Source organism: Lissotriton helveticus, chromosome 8 (assembly GCF_964261635.1).
Source record: "Lissotriton helveticus chromosome 8, aLisHel1.1, whole genome shotgun sequence".
Taxonomy (NCBI): Eukaryota; Metazoa; Chordata; class Amphibia; order Caudata; family Salamandridae; genus Lissotriton; species Lissotriton helveticus.
The window spans coordinates 325,708,327-325,727,101 of NC_136069.1; the positions used below are offsets into that span (position 1 = coordinate 325,708,327).

The 18,775-nt window shown below is 43.6% G+C and overlaps 1 protein-coding gene across 1 annotated transcript in view; it reads left to right on the forward strand.

Annotated features, from left to right (window-relative positions):
- The first annotated feature begins 12,582 nt into the window (after window positions 1-12,582).
- The window catches only part of LOC144771614 (protein HP-25 homolog 1-like), a 129,790-nt gene continuing 123,597 nt past the window's right edge, over window positions 12,583-18,775 (forward strand). Inside the window, exon 1 of the mRNA XM_078655983.1 lies at window positions 12,583-12,626. The gene's annotated coding sequence lies outside the window, so the exon portion shown is untranslated. The remainder of the gene's footprint in view (window positions 12,627-18,775) is intronic.

The window sequence follows — 18,775 nt, forward strand, 5'->3', positions numbered from 1 at the left end:
CTATGGGACAGATAGCCTTTCCATAGTGAAAAACGAAACACACTGTAATTCACTAGCAGGACATGTCACACACACCAGTACATGTCCTACCTTTAATATACATGGCACCCTGGGGCCTACCTTATGGGTGACTTACATGTAAGAAAAGGGAAGATTAGGGCCTGGCAAGTGGGTGCACTTGCCAGGTCGACATGGCTGTTACAAACTGTGCGCAAATACTACAGTGGCAGGTCTGATAACCCTTTTCAGGGCCGCTGTGTGAGTGGCACAACCAGTACTGTAATCAAATGCTGCTGGTTGACCCTCAGCAGCATTTGATTTACCGGCCCTGGCACTCGACGGTGCACTTTACTAAGGACTTACTTGTAAGTCAAACATGCCAATCATGGAATCACCAATCCATAATACAATTTATAATTGGAGCACTTGAACTTCACACCAAACAAGCAAAAACAGAGTCACAAGTGAAGGCCAGAAAACAAAAAGACAGGGGAAACATGCCAAAAGATGCCAGGTCTAACAGGGGCATTTATGGTTGTTGATAGTTGTCAATGATGAGGAGTACCAGGTTCTAGAAATATTTCTCAGAAGGGGATACTTATGCCTAAAAAGGTATGAGAAGGGGGTCTCAGCATCAAAAAGTTTGAAGATCTTTGGTTTGGAGTGATGCCCTTTTGCCTCAAAAACACCGCTGACACCTTCCAGAGATTGACGAATAAGATCCTTGCTGGTTTGGAGGCCTTCTCAGTTGCCTATCTGGATGACAAAGCTGTCTACAGTAGCAACTGGAAGGATCACCTCTTTCACCTCCAGGAAGTGCTTCAGGCTCTGCAATAGACATGCCTGACTATCAAGGCAAGTAAGTGCAAGATAGGGCAGGGTCAGTGATGAACTTGGGACACCTGGTGGGCCGAGAAAAGGTGCAGTCCCTCCAGGTCTAGCTAGAACCTATCAAGGCCTGGGAGCCCCCAAAACCCAGACAGAGGCCAAAGCATTCTTGGGCCTCACAGGAGCTTTGTCATGGGAAATAGCACAATTGTTGCTCCCTTGACAGAGCTGACTTCTAAGAAGAAACCCAGAAATGTGATTTGAGCTGAGGCATGCCAAAGTGCATTTGACTCCCTTAAGCAGGCCATGTGCACAGCTCCTGTGCTCAAGGCCCCTGGCTTCTTCCAGGAGCTTATTGTTCAAACAGATGCTTCAGAGCATGGTGAGGAGGCATTACTCTCACAACTTAATAAGGAGGGCCTAAACCAACCTGTAGCCTTCATCTCCAGGAGGTTACACCTAGGGAACAAAGGTGGAGTGCTATCAAAAGAGAAGCTTTTGCTGTGGTGTGGGCACTGAAGACGTTGAGGCCATACCTATCTGGTACTCACTTCCTGATTCAGACGGACCACTGAGGCGGCTCATGTAAATGAGGGGTGAAAATCCAACACTGTTGAGGTGGTCCATTTCCCTACAAGGTATGGACTTCAGGGTGGAACACAGACCTGGGGTAGACCACATAAATGCTGATAGTTTATCTAGCTTTTTCGACCTTAAGGATGAGAACTCCCTAGAGGTTGGGTTGATCTCTCAACTTTCAGCTGGGGGGGGAGGGCATATGTTAAATCTGCATACTTAGGGTGGTATTTCCCCAGACTTTTTGCCTTTCACCTCCACTTTTTGCTGACTCTTTTTGTTGGCCTTAGGCCTCTGAGCACTTTAGCTTTGCTGACCAGTGTTAAAGTGCATGTGCGTCTCTCCTAAACATGGTGACATTGGTGTGTACAGGTTTCGCAAATTTAGCTTACTTGTATGTCCCTTGTAAAGTGGTATACCATATACCCAGCACTGATTGTGCCACCCACATAAGTAAACGCCGCAACCAGGAGTACGAGTGCCGGGCAGGACGTACTGCGCCGCCATTATGGTGAGGAACTTATCAGGGTTCCCCAGTGGCCTCTTTTTGGATATGTGTTATGAGAGAAAAAGAGGGAGTACTGTTTTCAATTTTATCAGACATAGGACATTATTACCCGGTCTACCTCGAGCTTGTGGAGGATATCAAGGATTACCTTGATAAGGACCATTCATGTTTTTAAGTACCGGACATATTTCTATATGGGAGAATTAAAGAATCTTGATACGTTCAGACATCGATCGTTTTGCCAATTGCCTTGATAAAGTCTAAGGGAAGACGAAACACGTTATTGGCATAGTGGCAGTGTTTTATGCTGGATGAGACAACTTCAAGAGAAAATAAACAGGATAAAATTGAATCATTTATTTGAACCAGTGTGGACCAGTGTGGACTCTATGTACTCTAATATGATCCAGACTTTGGAATAGAACATATTCTCTGAGCGATTCATCAATATAGTGATTTGTGTTTGGTATTTTGCTATTTTGAGTCTTTTACATTTCCATTAATTAGGATATTATAATTGTCAAAGGGTGTGCTTATCGATTCCCTATTAGCTATCACCCACATAAATAGCCTTCCAAACCTGTCTCAGGCCTGACATTGCAGTACCTGTGTATGCACTGCCACTTTGACTTGCCATTTAAAACTACTTGCCATGTCTTAAACGCCCCTTTTATTACACATAAGTTACCCCTAAGGAAGGCCCTAGGTAGCCCTAAGGGTGGGGTGTTGTACAAGTAAAAGGCAGGGCATGTACTTTTATGTTTTACATGTCCTAGAGTGACAAACAGCTAAACATGTTTTTCACTACTGTGATGCCTGCTTCTCTCATAGGTTAACATTGGGAATTTGTGATACACTTTAAGTTGTAATTCCTTAATAGAAAGGAACAGCTGGTTAATGTTTTATATCTTTGGAATTGTATTGATAAATCCGCCTCACTGGTGTAGTTGGATATCACGATACTGTTTTAGAAATTACACTTTTTGAAAGTATACATTTCTCTGTACTTACAGCTTTGTGTGCCTTGCAGCCTGTCTCCAATACACATCTGGGGTGGGTGACAGCTACACTTTGTGCATTCCCTCTAGACACCCAAAAAACACAGGAAGGCTAGGTGTGTCTGCGTACTCACCTACATACATTTGCATTCTAATAGGTGTTCCTGGGTAGGAGGGACGAGAGGATCTAACACTTAGACTTCAATAGGTAGTGTCCAGTCGCAACACAAAACACTGATTTACCCACATAGCAAGTCTGGAGACGGCTGGGTTGAAAGGATACTTGTGCACTTCAAAGACTACTCTTTGAAGTCACCCCCACTTCAATGGCATATTTGGGTATAAGTACTGGATCTCTGACCCCCTAAAACCAGACAGTGCTGGAACTACAACTGCACCTTGCAAGAAGGATTGCTGTGCTGCCTAAAGGACTCAGATAGAAGGCCTGCTCTTCTCTTTTGTTGCCCTGCTGCCTGCTGCTCGCTGACTTAGCAAAGGGAGAGCTGGACTCTGCGATTTCCTCCTATTGTGCTCCAAGGGCTTGTGGTCTTGCCTCCTGTTAGTTGAGACTCAGGGATATGGAAGTCCCCACCCGTGTTCACTGGAAGTGGACCCAGATACTTGCATCATGGAAATTGATGCATCTTGTGTCAGTGTGTAGCGGAACCCGTGCCAACTGGTTGTTGAGTAGAATCAGTGCATCGCTCTCTGAACCAATGCATAGCATTGAGAGCCCTGACACATTGGAACCATGTATCGCTGCTGCAGCAGCTTGGAGAGATCAATGCATCCCCACAAATGCGTGGAAAAACTTGGCACATTGCACCTTGGATCCAACGAACCCCGTCTCAGCGTCTCTTCTGCGGAACTGATGCATTGCCATCACTGCAGGATTGACATTGACGCATCGCTCTACTGCACACCACCTCTTGCTGGTGCGACCAGGATAAGGTACTTTGTTTACCGGGGCCTGCATGGGTCCTGTAGCCTACCAGCGCTCCATTGCATTCAGCCCAAACTATTGACTTGGCCCCGGTCAAGTGCGACCTAAGTACTATTTTTACTCGTATTCTTCTAAAATTCATATCTCTCCTGATACTCATTGGCTATTTGTTGTTTTGGTCTTGTTTTGTTCAGAAAATAATAATCTACTTTTCTGAACAAGTGTGGAGTCTTTTTGTTGTGTATTCATTGTGGTACTGTTTGTGTGTTGCACAAGTACTTTAGTACAAAAAACTAACTATCCCTAGATTCACTCAATCAACAAGAACCCCCTATCAATAGTGGAATACTTAAGTCATATAAAACACATGGATAAACTAAAAAAAGATTTCACTCAAAGTCCCTGAAACACTCAAACAATGATACCACTATAACATGGATACTCACAAACTTTCTCTCGGGGTCCGAATTTAAAGTGTGGTTTGTGGCCGAGGGCCACACTGGTGGAGGCGGGGTCAGTGGGGGAGGGGCTAGAGAAAAAAAGGACTTTGACCATGAGGTTGAACACAGGCCACTGCAGTGGACGTCTTCGTCCACTGAGCCACCAGACCCAGCGTACACACATCTCTCTCTCTCTCCTTCTCTCTCTCTCTCTCTCCCTCTCCCTCTGTCTGTCTCCTCCCTCTGTCTGTCTCCCTCCCTCTGTCTGTCTCCCTCCCTCTGTCTGTCTCCCTCCTTCTGTCTGTCACCCTCTGTCCCTCTCTCTCTGTCCCTCTCTGTCTCCCTCTGTATGTCTGACTCTGTCTATCTGCCTCTGTCTGCCACCCTCTGTCTGTCACCCTCTGTCTGTCACCCTCCCTCTGTCTGTCACCCTATCTCTGTCTGTCACCCTCCCTCTGTCTGTCACCCTCTGTCTGTCACCCTCCCTCTGTCTGTCACCCTCCCTCTGTCTGTCACCCTCTCTGTGTCTGTCTCTCTCTGTCTGTCTCTCTCTGTCTGTCAACCTCTGTCTCCCTCTCTCTGTCTCCCTCTGTCTCCCCTTCTCTCTGTCTCCCTCTCTCTCTGTCTCCCTCTGTCTGTCTCCCTCTGTCTCTCCCCGTCTCCCTCCCTTTGTCTCCCTCTGTCAGTCTCCCTCTCCCTATCTCCCCCTGCCTCCCTCCGTCTCCCTCTCTCTGTCTGCCTCTCTCTGTCTCCCTCTCTCTCCCTCCCCATCCCTCCCTTAGTCTCCCTTTCTCTCCCTCTCCTTCCCTCTGTCTGTCTCCCTCTTTCTCCCTCTCTGTCACTGCCTGTCTCGGTTTGTCTCTGCCTCTATCTGTCTCTGTCTGTCCATGTCTGTCTGTCTCTACCTCTCTGTGTCTCTATCTCTGTCTGTTCCTGCCTCTATCTGTCTCTGTCTGTCTCTGTCTCAATCTGTCCCTGCCTCTATCTCAGTCTCTCTCTCTCTCTGTTTCTAGAGCTGTCTGTCTCTACCTCTATCTGTCTATTCCTTTATCTGTCCCTGTCTCTGACCCTATCTAGCTCTGTCTGTCCCTGTCTCTATCTGTCTCTGCCTCTATCTGTCTCTGTCTCTATATGTCTTTATCTGTCTCTATCTGTCTCACCTCACCCGGCTCTCACTCCCTGCTGCCCTTCCACCTCACCGGGCTCACTCCCTGCTGCCCTCCCACCTCACCGGGCTCTCACTCCCTGCTGCCCTCCCACCTCACCAGACTCTCACTCCCTGCTGCCCTCCAACCTCACCCGGGCTCTCATTCCCTGCTGCCCTCCCACCTCACCGGGCTCTCACTCCCTGCTGCCCTCCCACCTCACCCGTGCTCTCATTCCCTGCTGCCCTCCCACCTCACCGGGCTCTCACTCCCTGCTGCCCTCCCACCTCACCCGGGCTCATTGGGTAGAGTCCACAGAAGTGAGGCTATGGTCGTGTAATTCGTTGTAGGTAAAGTAGTACAGAGTGATAAGCAACACTGTTGGGTCTGAGAATTTGGAACAGCTGAAGTGAGCAGGAGGGGACACTTATTGTATGTGTGCACACATGGTGGACGTGTGCACACATGATGGAAAGCGTCGGGTGGCGGTGTGCACTATCAATCTTTCCATGTTGAACCTGTGCAGAGGGTAGTGTTTGTGTGCAGGCTACTGCTCTGTATGCACAAGTGCAGGGCGGTATACAAAGTCCGGATGGCGGTTTGTGGAAAGTATTACAACCTGGGTGTACATGGTTCTAACTGCCGAGCATAGACAGCTGTGATATTGTTGGGGTGACTAGTGCTTAGTGTGCAATGAGTCTGGAAATCAGCATGACATATCAGGTATGCACACATACAGAGTGCAAGCCCTCACCTACTTCGCAGAACCAGTTGCAGGCGCCTCTCGTTAGAATTTTATTATGCACATATACACACCGTGTGCGAAATTCTTAAAGTGTGCAGGGTGATACATGCTGTTGGAGTTAGTGTCCCTCGTGCAGGAGGTTAGTGTGTACCATGGCATGTCATATGTGCACAAGCGGCACGCAGCCCCTCACCTAGCTCGCAGGACTTGTCTCAGGGCTGCAGAGGGCGGCTGAGGTGGTGCATGCCACTGGTGTTAGTGCTCCGTGTGCAGGGGGTTAGTGTGCAGGAAGCCACGCGTGCACGCGCAGCCCCTTAAGCAGCTTGCATGACTTGTTGCAGAGTGTGCAGTGGGCGGCTGGGGTGGTGCATGCTGCTGGTGTAAGTGCCACGTGTGCAGGAGGCAGTGTGGTGCACACAACTCGTGCTGCCCCTTACCTAGGTCGCAGAGCCGGCTGAGGTGGGTCGGATCCCAAGAATGACATAGCAGTTACAGTGCTCCTTTGATTTCAGTGTTGTAATTCAAAGTTTTTTTATCATCAGCTAACAGGCCGCAATAATCAAAACATTTGGGGCCCGATGTAGGTAAATCCCATTTACCGATTTTGAAATACCGAATCCTACCGATTCAGTATTCAAAAATCGGTAAATGGGATGTAGGTCCCAACATCTGGATTCGTTACCGAATCCTTAACAATTCTTTAATTACCGATTCGGTAAATACCGAATCGGTAATGCCCATTCATTCCTATGGGCTTTGAAGCCCATAGGAATGATTAGGCATTACCGATTCGGTATTTACCGAATCGGTAATTAAAGAATTCACAAGGGTGCAGGGGGTGTCACTTTGACACCCTCTAGCACCCCCAAAACGGGCATGTGTGCAATGTGGCACACAGACATGCCCTAAGGGCACGTCTGTCTGTCACATGACACATGTGTACATGCACAGATGTGCATGTACACAGGAATCGGTTTTTTACCATGGATTTGTATTCCATGGTAAAATACCGATTCTGTAGGCCATGTGCTGATGGAACATTGGCTACCTACATTGCATTTTCGGTAGTTCTACCGAATCGTCATCATTACCGAATCGGTAAATATTACCGATTGGGTAACTTTACCGATTCGGAAATGATAACGATTCGGTAAAATTACCGAAAATGTGCCCCTACATCTCGATAGCCCTTTACCGATCGGAAACGGCCGAAAATCTGTATTTTCGGCCGATTCCGATCGGTAAAGGGCTACCTACATCGGGCCCTCTAGCACATGGCAATGCCTGCTTTATCATGGCTTACTTAGAGTTATAGGACTGCTTTATAGATTCTACATTTAATTGCTCAATTTCAGATGAAAACACGATTTTCTTTAAGAAAAGGTGTGAAGAAAAAGAACATGCATTTTAAGCAGTTCTCACTTGTGTTCCAAACGTCAAAGAACCTAGAAGAGATTGAGTTTGAAGACCAGAAACATAAATGTACTCCATCCTTTCATTTTTGTATAATAATGGTTTACGCATGCAAGCTCTTCTAATCTTCAGAATTCACTACTTCCTGGAACTAGCTGCCTATTGAATGCAGACACTCCATAAAGGTTTGAGGCCAAGTTCTCACTCCCTGCTGAACTCCCCCCATTATCTCCCGCCCCCCCCGCCCCTCAACTTCCCAGGCACACACACAGCTGCACCCCAGTACTTCGCAGATCTTTAAAAGACCATCTACATGTTAATGAGGCTTTCTTCACCTCTTCTTAGCGCCCCTGCACTCTGATTGTGGCTGGAATCGCCTGGCACCACAGAGCAGTATCGGCGGTGTTTGCTGACACTTGAGAAAAAAACAAAACCACAGGTACGTCTGTAAGGTCCGCGGGCCGCCAAGGAAGGCTTGCCGGCCCGCTGCCGGCCCGCGGGCCGTACTTTGAGTACTCGTGCACTATACCATGTAGTACAATCAAGTCAATTTATTTCTTTAGTACATGTGAATATTATTAAAACACAAATATTATAAAAACACCTATAATAAAACACAATGCATCATTTCAGCATAATTAAAAACAATACAATTCATCAAATCAGGACATAACATAACATCTTATGACACTTTATGACACATTTACAAGTCTTAAACGGACTTGAATAATCCCGCTTCCCAACTTCTTGAACGGTTCAATCCGGATCACCAGATTTCTAGTTTTTAGGTCCAAGGTAGAGGGGCTTTTGGAAAATGTGACACAAGGACGAAGCAGGACGGGGAATCCCTGAGCCAATAAGAGCGCGACGTAAGTGCATCAGCAGGTGAGGAGGTGTATGTACTAAAAGCCCCTCTACATGGAACCTCAGACCCCTTGGTCACAAAACTAGAAATCTGGGGTTCCGTATTGAACCGTTCAAGAATATATGGCAGCTGGGAAACAGGGATTATTCAAGTCCGTTTAAGAAGGGGGCCCATTAAATAGACCATTCTTCGAGTCTGCTAAAGAAGTACAAGAATAAGTGCAAATATCAACTCCCTTTCATTCAGGGTATAACAACCAAATATTCCACAAAGAAAACATAATGTCTTGATAAAGATGGAATAACCAGATACCCATCGAAACGCGTCAACACATTTCTATGCATTATCCTGAGGAAAAGTTGGACCTGTAGATACAAAATAGTGTATATGTATCCAGGCTAATCTTACTAAAATTTTTCTAAGGGATTTTTTGAGCTAAAAGACAAAGCATCCTGTCTATCATTGTTCGTCCTCCCTATTTTTTAGGGTTCTCTGTGGTGAAAGTGTCATAAGATGTTATGTTATGTCCTGATTTGATGAATTGTATTGTTTTTAATTATACTGAAATTATGCATTGTGTTTTATCATAGGTGTTTTTATAATATTTGTGTTTTAATAATATTCACATGTACTTAAGAAATAAATTGACTTGTTTTTACTGCATGTTATAGTAGTATCATTGTTTGAGTGTTTCAGGGACTGTGAGTGAAATCTTTTTTTAGTTTATCCATGTGTTTTATATGAATTAATAATTCCACTATTGATAGGGGGTTCTTGTTGATTGAGTGAATCAAGGGATAATTTGTTTTTTGAACTGATAGTATTCTACTCCCTTGGTTGCTGACAAGGGGTCTCTCTCTGTTTAAATGCACAAATACTTTACATATTGCCTCTTTAGATAAGACTTGCTGCTCTGTGCCAAGCTACCACAGGGTGAGCACCGGTTATCTTTTAGTGTGCATCTAGCTTACCCAGGCTTGGATGTTGGGTCCTGCTTGTAAACGTACCACGGTGATGGAGTACCCTCTCCGCCAAAGCAAAGTTCCACCCACCTCGTTTATAGTCAGGCAGCACTTCAGTATGTCGATGGTGGAAACTACTCCGTCTGTGCTGCCTACATACAATTCAATTCAAAGTCTTTATTTCGATATTTTTCAATCATAAAAGACAATACATAAAACATTTTGATTTTTTTTTTACAGTTCTATAGAAAAAAAGTAGGGAAAATACATCATTTATGACTAGAAGAATCCACAATTCGTCCCTATGCAATTAGTATTGACCAGCTAAGGATCATAAAATCCATACATTACAATCAGTAAAAAAGTTTACAGTAAAAAATGTAATACATCATTGGTTATAAAACACTTTTTACATACAACTCTGACAGCCTGATGGAGTAAGGGCTGTAGGAGGTTTGGGCTTGTGTTCGCCCGCCCTATACAGAGTGGGCAAACACATGGCCAGTTTTCACTGTCAGGTACGTGCAGTGAAAACTGCAAAATGACCTCCATGCCATGGCAGAAATTTCCCATGGAAGGAGGGTAATTGTTTTTTTTAGTTTTCAAAATTAAAATCTCACTTTGGGACTTACTTTTTGAAAGTATTTTTTTTTTAAACTTTGACATCCAGATCCGTCATGTTAACGGAGCCATCCATAAAACTTTCAAAGCTTTTACATGAACCTTTCTAATGGTGGTTCCTGTAAATGCAAGAGATGTTCACTGGGCCAGCGGACATCTCTAACTTTGGCGGGCGGGTACTCCCTCAGGGTGATGGAATAATTTACTCTATCGCCCTGATGGAATAAATTCCCATCTGTTAAATCCTGCCCTATATTCTTAAAACTTTTCCAATACTCTCTCTCAATGGTATATCTCTCAAAAGGCCTTTCTCTAAACTCCTCTCACTCCTGCCATGGATCTGTACAATCTACTTTATGTAGTATACTCTTGTATAAATGCGAGAATCCTGTGACAAAATCTGTCAAGGTTCCATTACAGGTCTTCATGAAGGATACAAAGTTCTGGTAATTCGCACTGATTGGGTAGACCCACGAATTTGTATGCTGCTTAAAAACACTATGATTCAAGCTCTTTTGCCAAAATTGTACTTCCATTCTTGGGAATATATGACGTTACAACACATGCAATTACAATGCATGCTTTTACAACGCAGTCTTTACATCGCAACTACCATTACATTGCATGGTTTTGCAATGCATGCCATTACAACGCATTTTTAAAAACTTCCATTACAACGCATTCCATTACAATGCATACCATTACAACGCATACCATTACAATTCATAATACTTTTTGGGCAACAGTAGGGTAAGTTTTGGATAGTGTAGGGGAAAAAAATAATATACCCACTCCAGCAAGTGCAACAGTAGGGAAAGTGTTGGATAGTGTAGGGGTAAGAATTACTATTCCCACTCCAGTGAGTGCATCAGTAGGGTAAGTGTTGGATAGTGTAGGAGTAAAATTTACTAGGTGTTGGATAGTGTAGGGGTACAAATTACTATTCCCACTCCAGTTCGTGCAACAGAAGGGAAAGTGTTGGATAGTGTAGGTGTAAAGATTACTATTTCCAATTACCCCAAACCCATACCCACTCTAATACTAAAAGAAGTCATTACTTACCTTATAATGCGTTGTAATGGTATGTGTTGTAATGGCATGCGTTGTAGGGATATGCGTTGTAGTGACATGCATTATAATGGCATGCGATGTAAAAGCAGGTGCGTTGTAACAGTTGCGTTGTAAAGGTAGGTCATTGTAATGACTGCATTATAATGGATGTTTAGTTTTCTACAGAGTGCCATATTTTTAAAGACAGTGCAGGACCATCAGTAATAATAAAATACTCTTGACTAAGAATGGCTCCCATAACTAAACTGTGTTCATGGAAACATTACTGTTAGAAATGTAGTTTCTGGTCGGCAGAGTATACACCTCGTCCAACAGGGAACCACAATCCTAGTCAGGTTAAGTCTGTAACACACTCTAAATTAACCTGTGCTCACCCTTTGGTGGCCTGGCACAAAACTGTTAGGCGTAGCTAAGAGGCACTATGTAAAGTATTTGTGTACAACACACACAATAACACAGCGAAAACAACACAAAAGGACACCACACCAGTTTAGAAAAATAACAAATATTTTATGAGTAGGACAAGACCAAACAACAAGAATCCAATAAATAGAACCGGAGTTAGGAATTTTTAAAGATGAAATTAAATTATAGTGCTTAGATTCATAAAGCGCCAACTGGGGCCATCTGCTCGTACTAGACAAAATCTGATTCCCAGTCTTTTCCCAATTGGAAACTACACTTATAAAACGTCATAAGCAGGCCCAATGTTATCCTGTTGGACAGATAAGCCTTGCAGTAGTGAAACACAAATTTAAGAGTATTTCACTACCAGGAGCAAAACTTAAAATAGATGTCCCACTTTTTAAATACACTGCACTTTGCCCATGGGCTGTTGAGGGCCTACCTTAGGGATGACGTAAATGTAATAAAAGGGAAGGTTTGGGCTTGGCAAGTAGGCTAACTTCGCAGGTCGAAATGGCAGTTTAAAAATGCACATACAGGATCGGCTGTGTGGCATATTGTGTGCTACTTAAGTGGGTTGCACATTCAGTGCTGCAGGTCCATTAGTAGTATTTGATTTCTAGTCTCTGGGCATGTGTGGTGCACTTTACTAGAGACGAATAAGTAAATCAAATATGCCAAATGTGGATAAACCAATTGTTATCATGTTTTAGGTAAAGAGTACATGCACTTTAGCACTGGTTAGGAGTGGTAAATTGCCCGGACTCCTAAAGCCAGCAAATACAAAGTTAGCAAAAATAGGAGACCAGAAGACAAAATGTTAGGGGAAACCACCAAGGATGACAGGTCTAACAATTAGTAATGTTGAAAACGCTGGCGTCTGCAAAGAAAGAGCCTGACAAGTGTTGTAATGTGCCCGGTTAATAATAAACTGAAAAGAAACAAGAAATAGATCATCTTAATCCAGGTTTGCGTAGGCAATGTTTGTGAGATGTTAATGTTTCCTTAAGAAAAATTTATAAAAGGCTTGCAAATTGGTAACACCACACTAGGTATCATTTTCAAAGAATATCAGGTTTAGGTTGCAGAGTATCCTGAAGCAAAAGGTAAGCTTGGATCATATTTAAAAATAATTGCTTTCCTTGGGAGGTAAAAGAATGTAACACTGAATTGTGAAAAGGGATAGCCTTTCTCTCAGCTTAATTCTCAAAGTCTAACAGTCTTAAACTTATGTAAATGAAAGGAACATGTCAACTGGTGTTCCTGTCAAAATCTACTTGCCATAGATATAGACAGTGTCTCTGGTCAATAAAGTTAAAATTTCAATCAATCTGAAACAAATATTTTTTTTTAGTACAGTACATCTTTGGACTAATGGTATGGGCCACATTTGTTTAGATTTGCCTTTCTTTGTTGATACACCTTGCTTTTTTCATTGACTCAAACTACAAACAGCGACATATTTCTTGATCTTTCAGGTGGAGAATTCCCTTTGCCTAAATCACCAACAACTTTTTGATCATTGAGCAATTTTTGACATCCACTTTATAACTTCCTCTAACTTTTGAATGTAGGTATGCAAATTTGTGTGAAAATCTTTAGGCTCATTCGTGAACACCCACAGACATATGGCATTGTGTACATTCACTACCTTAGCAATGGTCACCTCGTTCTTTTTGCTTAAGAAGACCCAGGTTCCCATCCCCATGAATCTATATCATTCTGACAGACACCTCTTCCATATCTTGCTGCTTTTCTCAGTATTGGTGTGCAAAGTATGACTCTGTACATCTATTTTTTTATTAAATCATTTTCATGGGGGGAATTTGGTATTAAGAACAGCAGATATTATTTCAAGTCTGTGTTACAAAATGCTGGTATAGGCATGCTTTCATATAGACCATCATCGCTATTTTGACAAAAATTTGCCCTATCATAACATTCCTTTTTTCCTAAATCAATATTTAGGTTAGACATCCTTCTCAATGTTTTACTTTTTCCCAAAGATTGGTTTTGCGCTTTCTTATTTGACCTTCATAAATAAATTCAATCATTACTGATGTCTAAATAGTAAGTGAATAGATTCTCTCACCAGAATAGTTGTACCACCAGAAAAATGCTGAATATTATAGACAGACGCTAAGACCATTTAGCAAAAACATTCCTTTCATAATGATATGAGACCCTTGGAAACCTTGAATAAAGGAGGTGCACCAAACTCTGCTGCTCAGCACAGTTACAGACGTCTAACTCTTATACGCTTTTGTCTCGTTATATTCCACTGCGAAGTTGCATTCCCAAGGAAAACATGGAGGGATACTATACTCAGAAATTCCCCTGTGATAACTGGTCGGAGCAATCAACCCAGCTTCTTGCGCTTTTTTCTAGGTTTTATTTAGCTCCAAGGAAACTATATCTTAAACCCCCTTCTTTACAGGAAAAGATTATCCATCACCAAAAGTCTTTTAAGCTCCTGTATGGTTTAGGTAACTTGAGAGTTTGTTGTAGGGTCGCTAAGTTCCTTTCCAAAGTGTTCCAGGTCAGAGACTCACTATCCGACTTGGGGGGACCTATTGCATTAGTCTAAGTGCTTGAGGTTCTAACCCTGTGATTCAGAGCCAGTCCCTAACAGAGCATAAAGATAGGTTTTTAAGTAGATTTTAATAATTTTAACGTTTTGATATTACACTGAGTTTTATTCTCTGAAGTTGTTTTATGTAATGGATGTTTTTTTGAATTTTAATTTGTATTGTTGTGATACTTTTATGGTTTGTTTTATATGAACTGGATAATGTTGAATCGAATCGCACTCTCACATCAAAACAATTAATCCCCAGTAACCTGTTATTTTAAAAAAATGCACACTTTTGATGATGAGAGAAACAGTAGTTCAGTTTTCACTTATAGTACTATAGCAAAGCTAATAGTAGCCATACTTGAAGAAGTAAAGATGGCCTTCATATTTTCAACCCAGTCGGTCAACAAAGGGGTTATAAAAAGGGTTTGCTCGTCAAGAGAATCCCAAAGTTTAGAGCGGGTGGTGTTATTAGACTAAGGGACAACTTCATTGGAGAAACTGCACATCAACTAGCAGCCAATATTCCCAAAGTTACTGGCTCCTACTATGATAGAGCCATGTGCAGTCTTTAATGTGGTAATTTGGTTTTCAATTAGCTATGACTTCACGATTTTATCTTCAAGTAGCTGATATGGTGAGCTACTGAGTGAAGCTGTCTCTGTCATTGCGTGGCATTGCGGCCAGGACACGTGTCTCAATTCCGGCAATCACAACTTCCCTTTATATCCTTTACCAAGGCCAGTGATTTAAGCACCAGAAAACTCTGTAATAGTAACACATATTATTGCTAGTTCTTAGTAATGGCAAAAGTGCGTTATGAAGGGCTACATAGAAAACACATTATTATCTTGATTCTTGAACATTTTACCCAAGGGGTTGTAGCCAGATCTCCTGTCCTTCAGGGGTCCTCTCGTTAAGGTGCTCAGACCTCTCTTGCTACTTGTGCTGTGAATGCTCTGAGTGTGAAGCAAGCTTTTCCAGATGCCTCCTGTCTTCTGTGCTAGTCATGGAAATTTGTTCTTCCGTGCCGATACTGTAAGGCAGATGTAGTCAAGCTTTTTTGCGCTCAGCCCCCTCAGTGCACAATGTTTGAATTTGTGCCCCCCTCCAAAACTTTAGGGCAAGGATCGGGGTAGCGGAGGGGCTGGGCGGTATGCAGGAAGTGGGGCTTTTGAGATCGGTTCAGGAATACCTTTTCTGTAGCTCATAATCCACAATAAGTGAGAGATTTGCAAAAAACGTAAATTCATTAACCTCTTCGAGGCTCATGACGAGCTGAGCTCGTCATGAGCCACGGCGCTCCGGTGCTCATGACGAGCTCAGCTCGTCATGAGCCGTGGAACGCTCGCATGCGGGGATAATTCCCCTGCTGTGCTGAGCATTCCACGGGAGGTAATACACCTGTGACGAGCAGAGCTCGTCATGAGCACAGGAGCGCCGTGCCTCATGACGAGCTCAGCTCGTCATGAGCATGGGGGCGCTGTGCGCGCCCCCTCCCCCCCAGCACAGCGGGGGATTAACCCCCGCAGTGAAAGGGTTAAACAAAAACAGAAACTGACCAAAAACCTCTGTTCCCCATAATTGGCGTGTTGTGAGCCACCTGCATTCCTGAGCCCCAATGCAACTGTACTTGTTGCACTAATGACAGCTGCAGCCCTAAGTAGCAGGCTTTTCTGCCTCTTTCATCACTTCCCCACCATGCCTGATCATCACTCCATTCTTGACTAATTGAGCCTGTTTTGTTTTTGGTTTGAGAGTTTTATAGAGCCTGAACTCGGCCAGTGCTTTACATGGGAACCAGTTACAATATACAAAGTCAGGCCATTGTTTTTAGACATTTGAAGAAGATTGCTAGCGGTACAGAATGCCGCCGCTAGATTGGTGCTGGATGTTCCCAAATACCAGTCCATTAGGGCTGGGATTCAGGAGTTGCATTGGCTGCCAGTTGGCCAGCGCGTAAAATTCAAGGCACTTTGCATTGCACATGAGGCACTTTACAGAGAAGGTCCACAATTTATTTGGGATGCTTTTAGCTGGTACTCTCCAAGCACACCGCTACGCTCATCCAATGCTTTCCTGATGCCCACCTCCAGAGTCAAAAGGATGTAGTGGGTGGGGAGGAGTTTCAAACATAGCACTATCAGGATATGGAACTCTCTTCCGCTCTTTCTCAGGAAGATTTCATCCATGTTTGAATTTAAGAAACACCTCAAAAGACATGGCTTTTCAAAAATTATTTTCCCTAACACAGTATGTGAACCAGAATCACCTAGACACCTATAGGTTTATAACATAACATAACATTAAGTGATCTGCCCAGAATCACAGGTTCCCAAATTCCCAAACCGGCAGCTCTCAACTGTAGCAACGTCTTCTCCCTTTCAGAAACAAATGAGCTCCCACCTGTTTCCCCCCTTTTGCAGCAAAGGTGCCCTCAACTCCAATGGTAGCAAAAAGAATGAACCCCGATACTTTAAAAAAAAAAAAGAAAGATAGTCCTAATTGACCTTGAGACCCCTGGGCCACTATGCAGCTGCACATGCTTTACTATTGGTAGCTACTGCCTTAGGGTAGTATGCTGTCTTCTCTGTCATTTATTAAAAACGTAGGCTTTCATCTTGCCCAGTTCTTCTGCCTGCCATCTTTCTGACACCCAAACTAAGGTGTGCCTTTTGCTTCAATTTTCACTCCCTGGGCCATTGCTCCGAGGAATGCAACACTAGTACAACAAGTGTGGACTGAGTCCTAATGCAAACAAGTAAGGATAGTAAACAGCCACAATTGGGGTTTAGTTGGCCCCTCATCAAGGCTACCTGTTTCCCCACGCCTCTGAGTCATCACTCTTAGGTCTGAGGCACAAGGAAGGTTTTCTTCTCCATTGAGCAAAAAACAATATGAAAAAGCCCCACATCTTGTCCCCCGTAGCTTAGGCCCTGTTTTGTGACAACAAGTGTGACTTGAGCCCCGTCACTAGCGAACAGGCCCCGCTCCCATTTCTTATACTAAGCCAGTCATAATTGGGTTGCACAGGCCACTTACACCAATAGCCTCAGGGCCACAGTTCCTACTGCACTAATGTTAGTGATGACCCTTTAAAACCACTGCTGTGTTGAAAAAACCAAGGAAGGACAGAAAAGTAAAAAAGAAACAAGCTTTCTTTCCAGGATACCTGCTACCTGAAAGAAATGTAAGTGTATGCAATTGTTTAATCACCAAATGTAAAGGCTGCTTTGGAGCCAGCATAAGCTTTAACTGATAGAGTCATGTGAAATTCCTTGGTTTTCAAAGATGTTTTCTTCTTGAGAGGTAATGGCAGGATGTTACCAGTTTGGTTCTGGAGTGTGTCCTTTAAATAAACACCTATAAAAAGTTTCAAGGTATATTCTGATTACTCATTACTGAAATATATAGATATAAATAGAGACTTGGGGCCTCATTACGATGGCGGAGGGCCCGCCACCGCCAGCCAGTCGGTTGCGGGCCCTAGGCCATCGTACTGCTGTTTACCCCCGCCACATTATGATGGCAGGGGAATCGTTGGTTAGGCGTGGCGGTTATAAAGACCGCCCACCACGGTTTTGACAGGCGGTCTTTTTCTGACTGCCTGTCGGAACAAAAACACTGGCCAACATTGCGGTGATGCCTTGCAGGCACAGCCGTAGGGATTATGATATCCCTTCCCTCTGTTTGTTTTGCGGCAGACAACCCTCTGCAAAACGAATGGTGGCAACGGATTTGGGGGGCCCATAGCGGCATCCCTCAATTCCAGGTGCAGGGACATGTACTCTGGGAAGCACCTATGGTGCCCCTTACATATCCCTGCCCCATGTGGCAGGCATCGCAGAGTTATGCAGGGATGGGATGTGTCTACCCCCTCCATTTTGCATTGTGGTGGGAGCTGCTGACAGCATCCCACCACAATGCAAAATATAGACGATGCAACCGCTGTGGTGGCGGTCGCATCGCGATTAGGATTGTGGGGAGGCCGCATCATAGGCGGTCAGTCTCAAATCTGTAACGATGGCAGCAGGACTAAAGTCCGTCCGCCACCGTAATGAGCCCCTTACATATTCACAGTGCTTTCCATCATAGTCTGGGACCTCGTATCCCCATAAAAACACAAGTCACTATTACTCATTTGCCCCAACCAGGATTCAATTCTGTGATTTTCTGATCAAACATAGACATCCATGGTGATGGCATTAGCCTACTGAGGTTTCATTATGTAACCAGAGTGCATTTCCACTGATTAGTTAAACTTGCATTTATTTTTCATTTCACATACGTGCAACAAAATAGAGAATGGTTTTTCCATTTTAGCCCCACCACCCTGGTACCCAGGATACCAATTCATATACGATATGTAGGCCCTAACAGCTGCCTACTTTATACAAAGGCAATATTTAACACATTCCTAATGCTGAAATTTCTGTAAGCAAGATGAACCTGACCGTTAGAAAAGCTTCTTTTAATGTAAAGGACACAGATCTGTTTTTCTTGTATAGTTATTTTTTTGCATTTGGGCATGGATTATTTGCAATGTGACACATTTTTATTGTCTTTAAAAGCTTTGTTTCAATATTGTTGGTTTTGTATTATATCTTGTACTAAATGTCTATTGAGGCAATCCGAGGTTTAGGTTCAAATACACTTTTTAATTTATTTTTAATTTTTTTA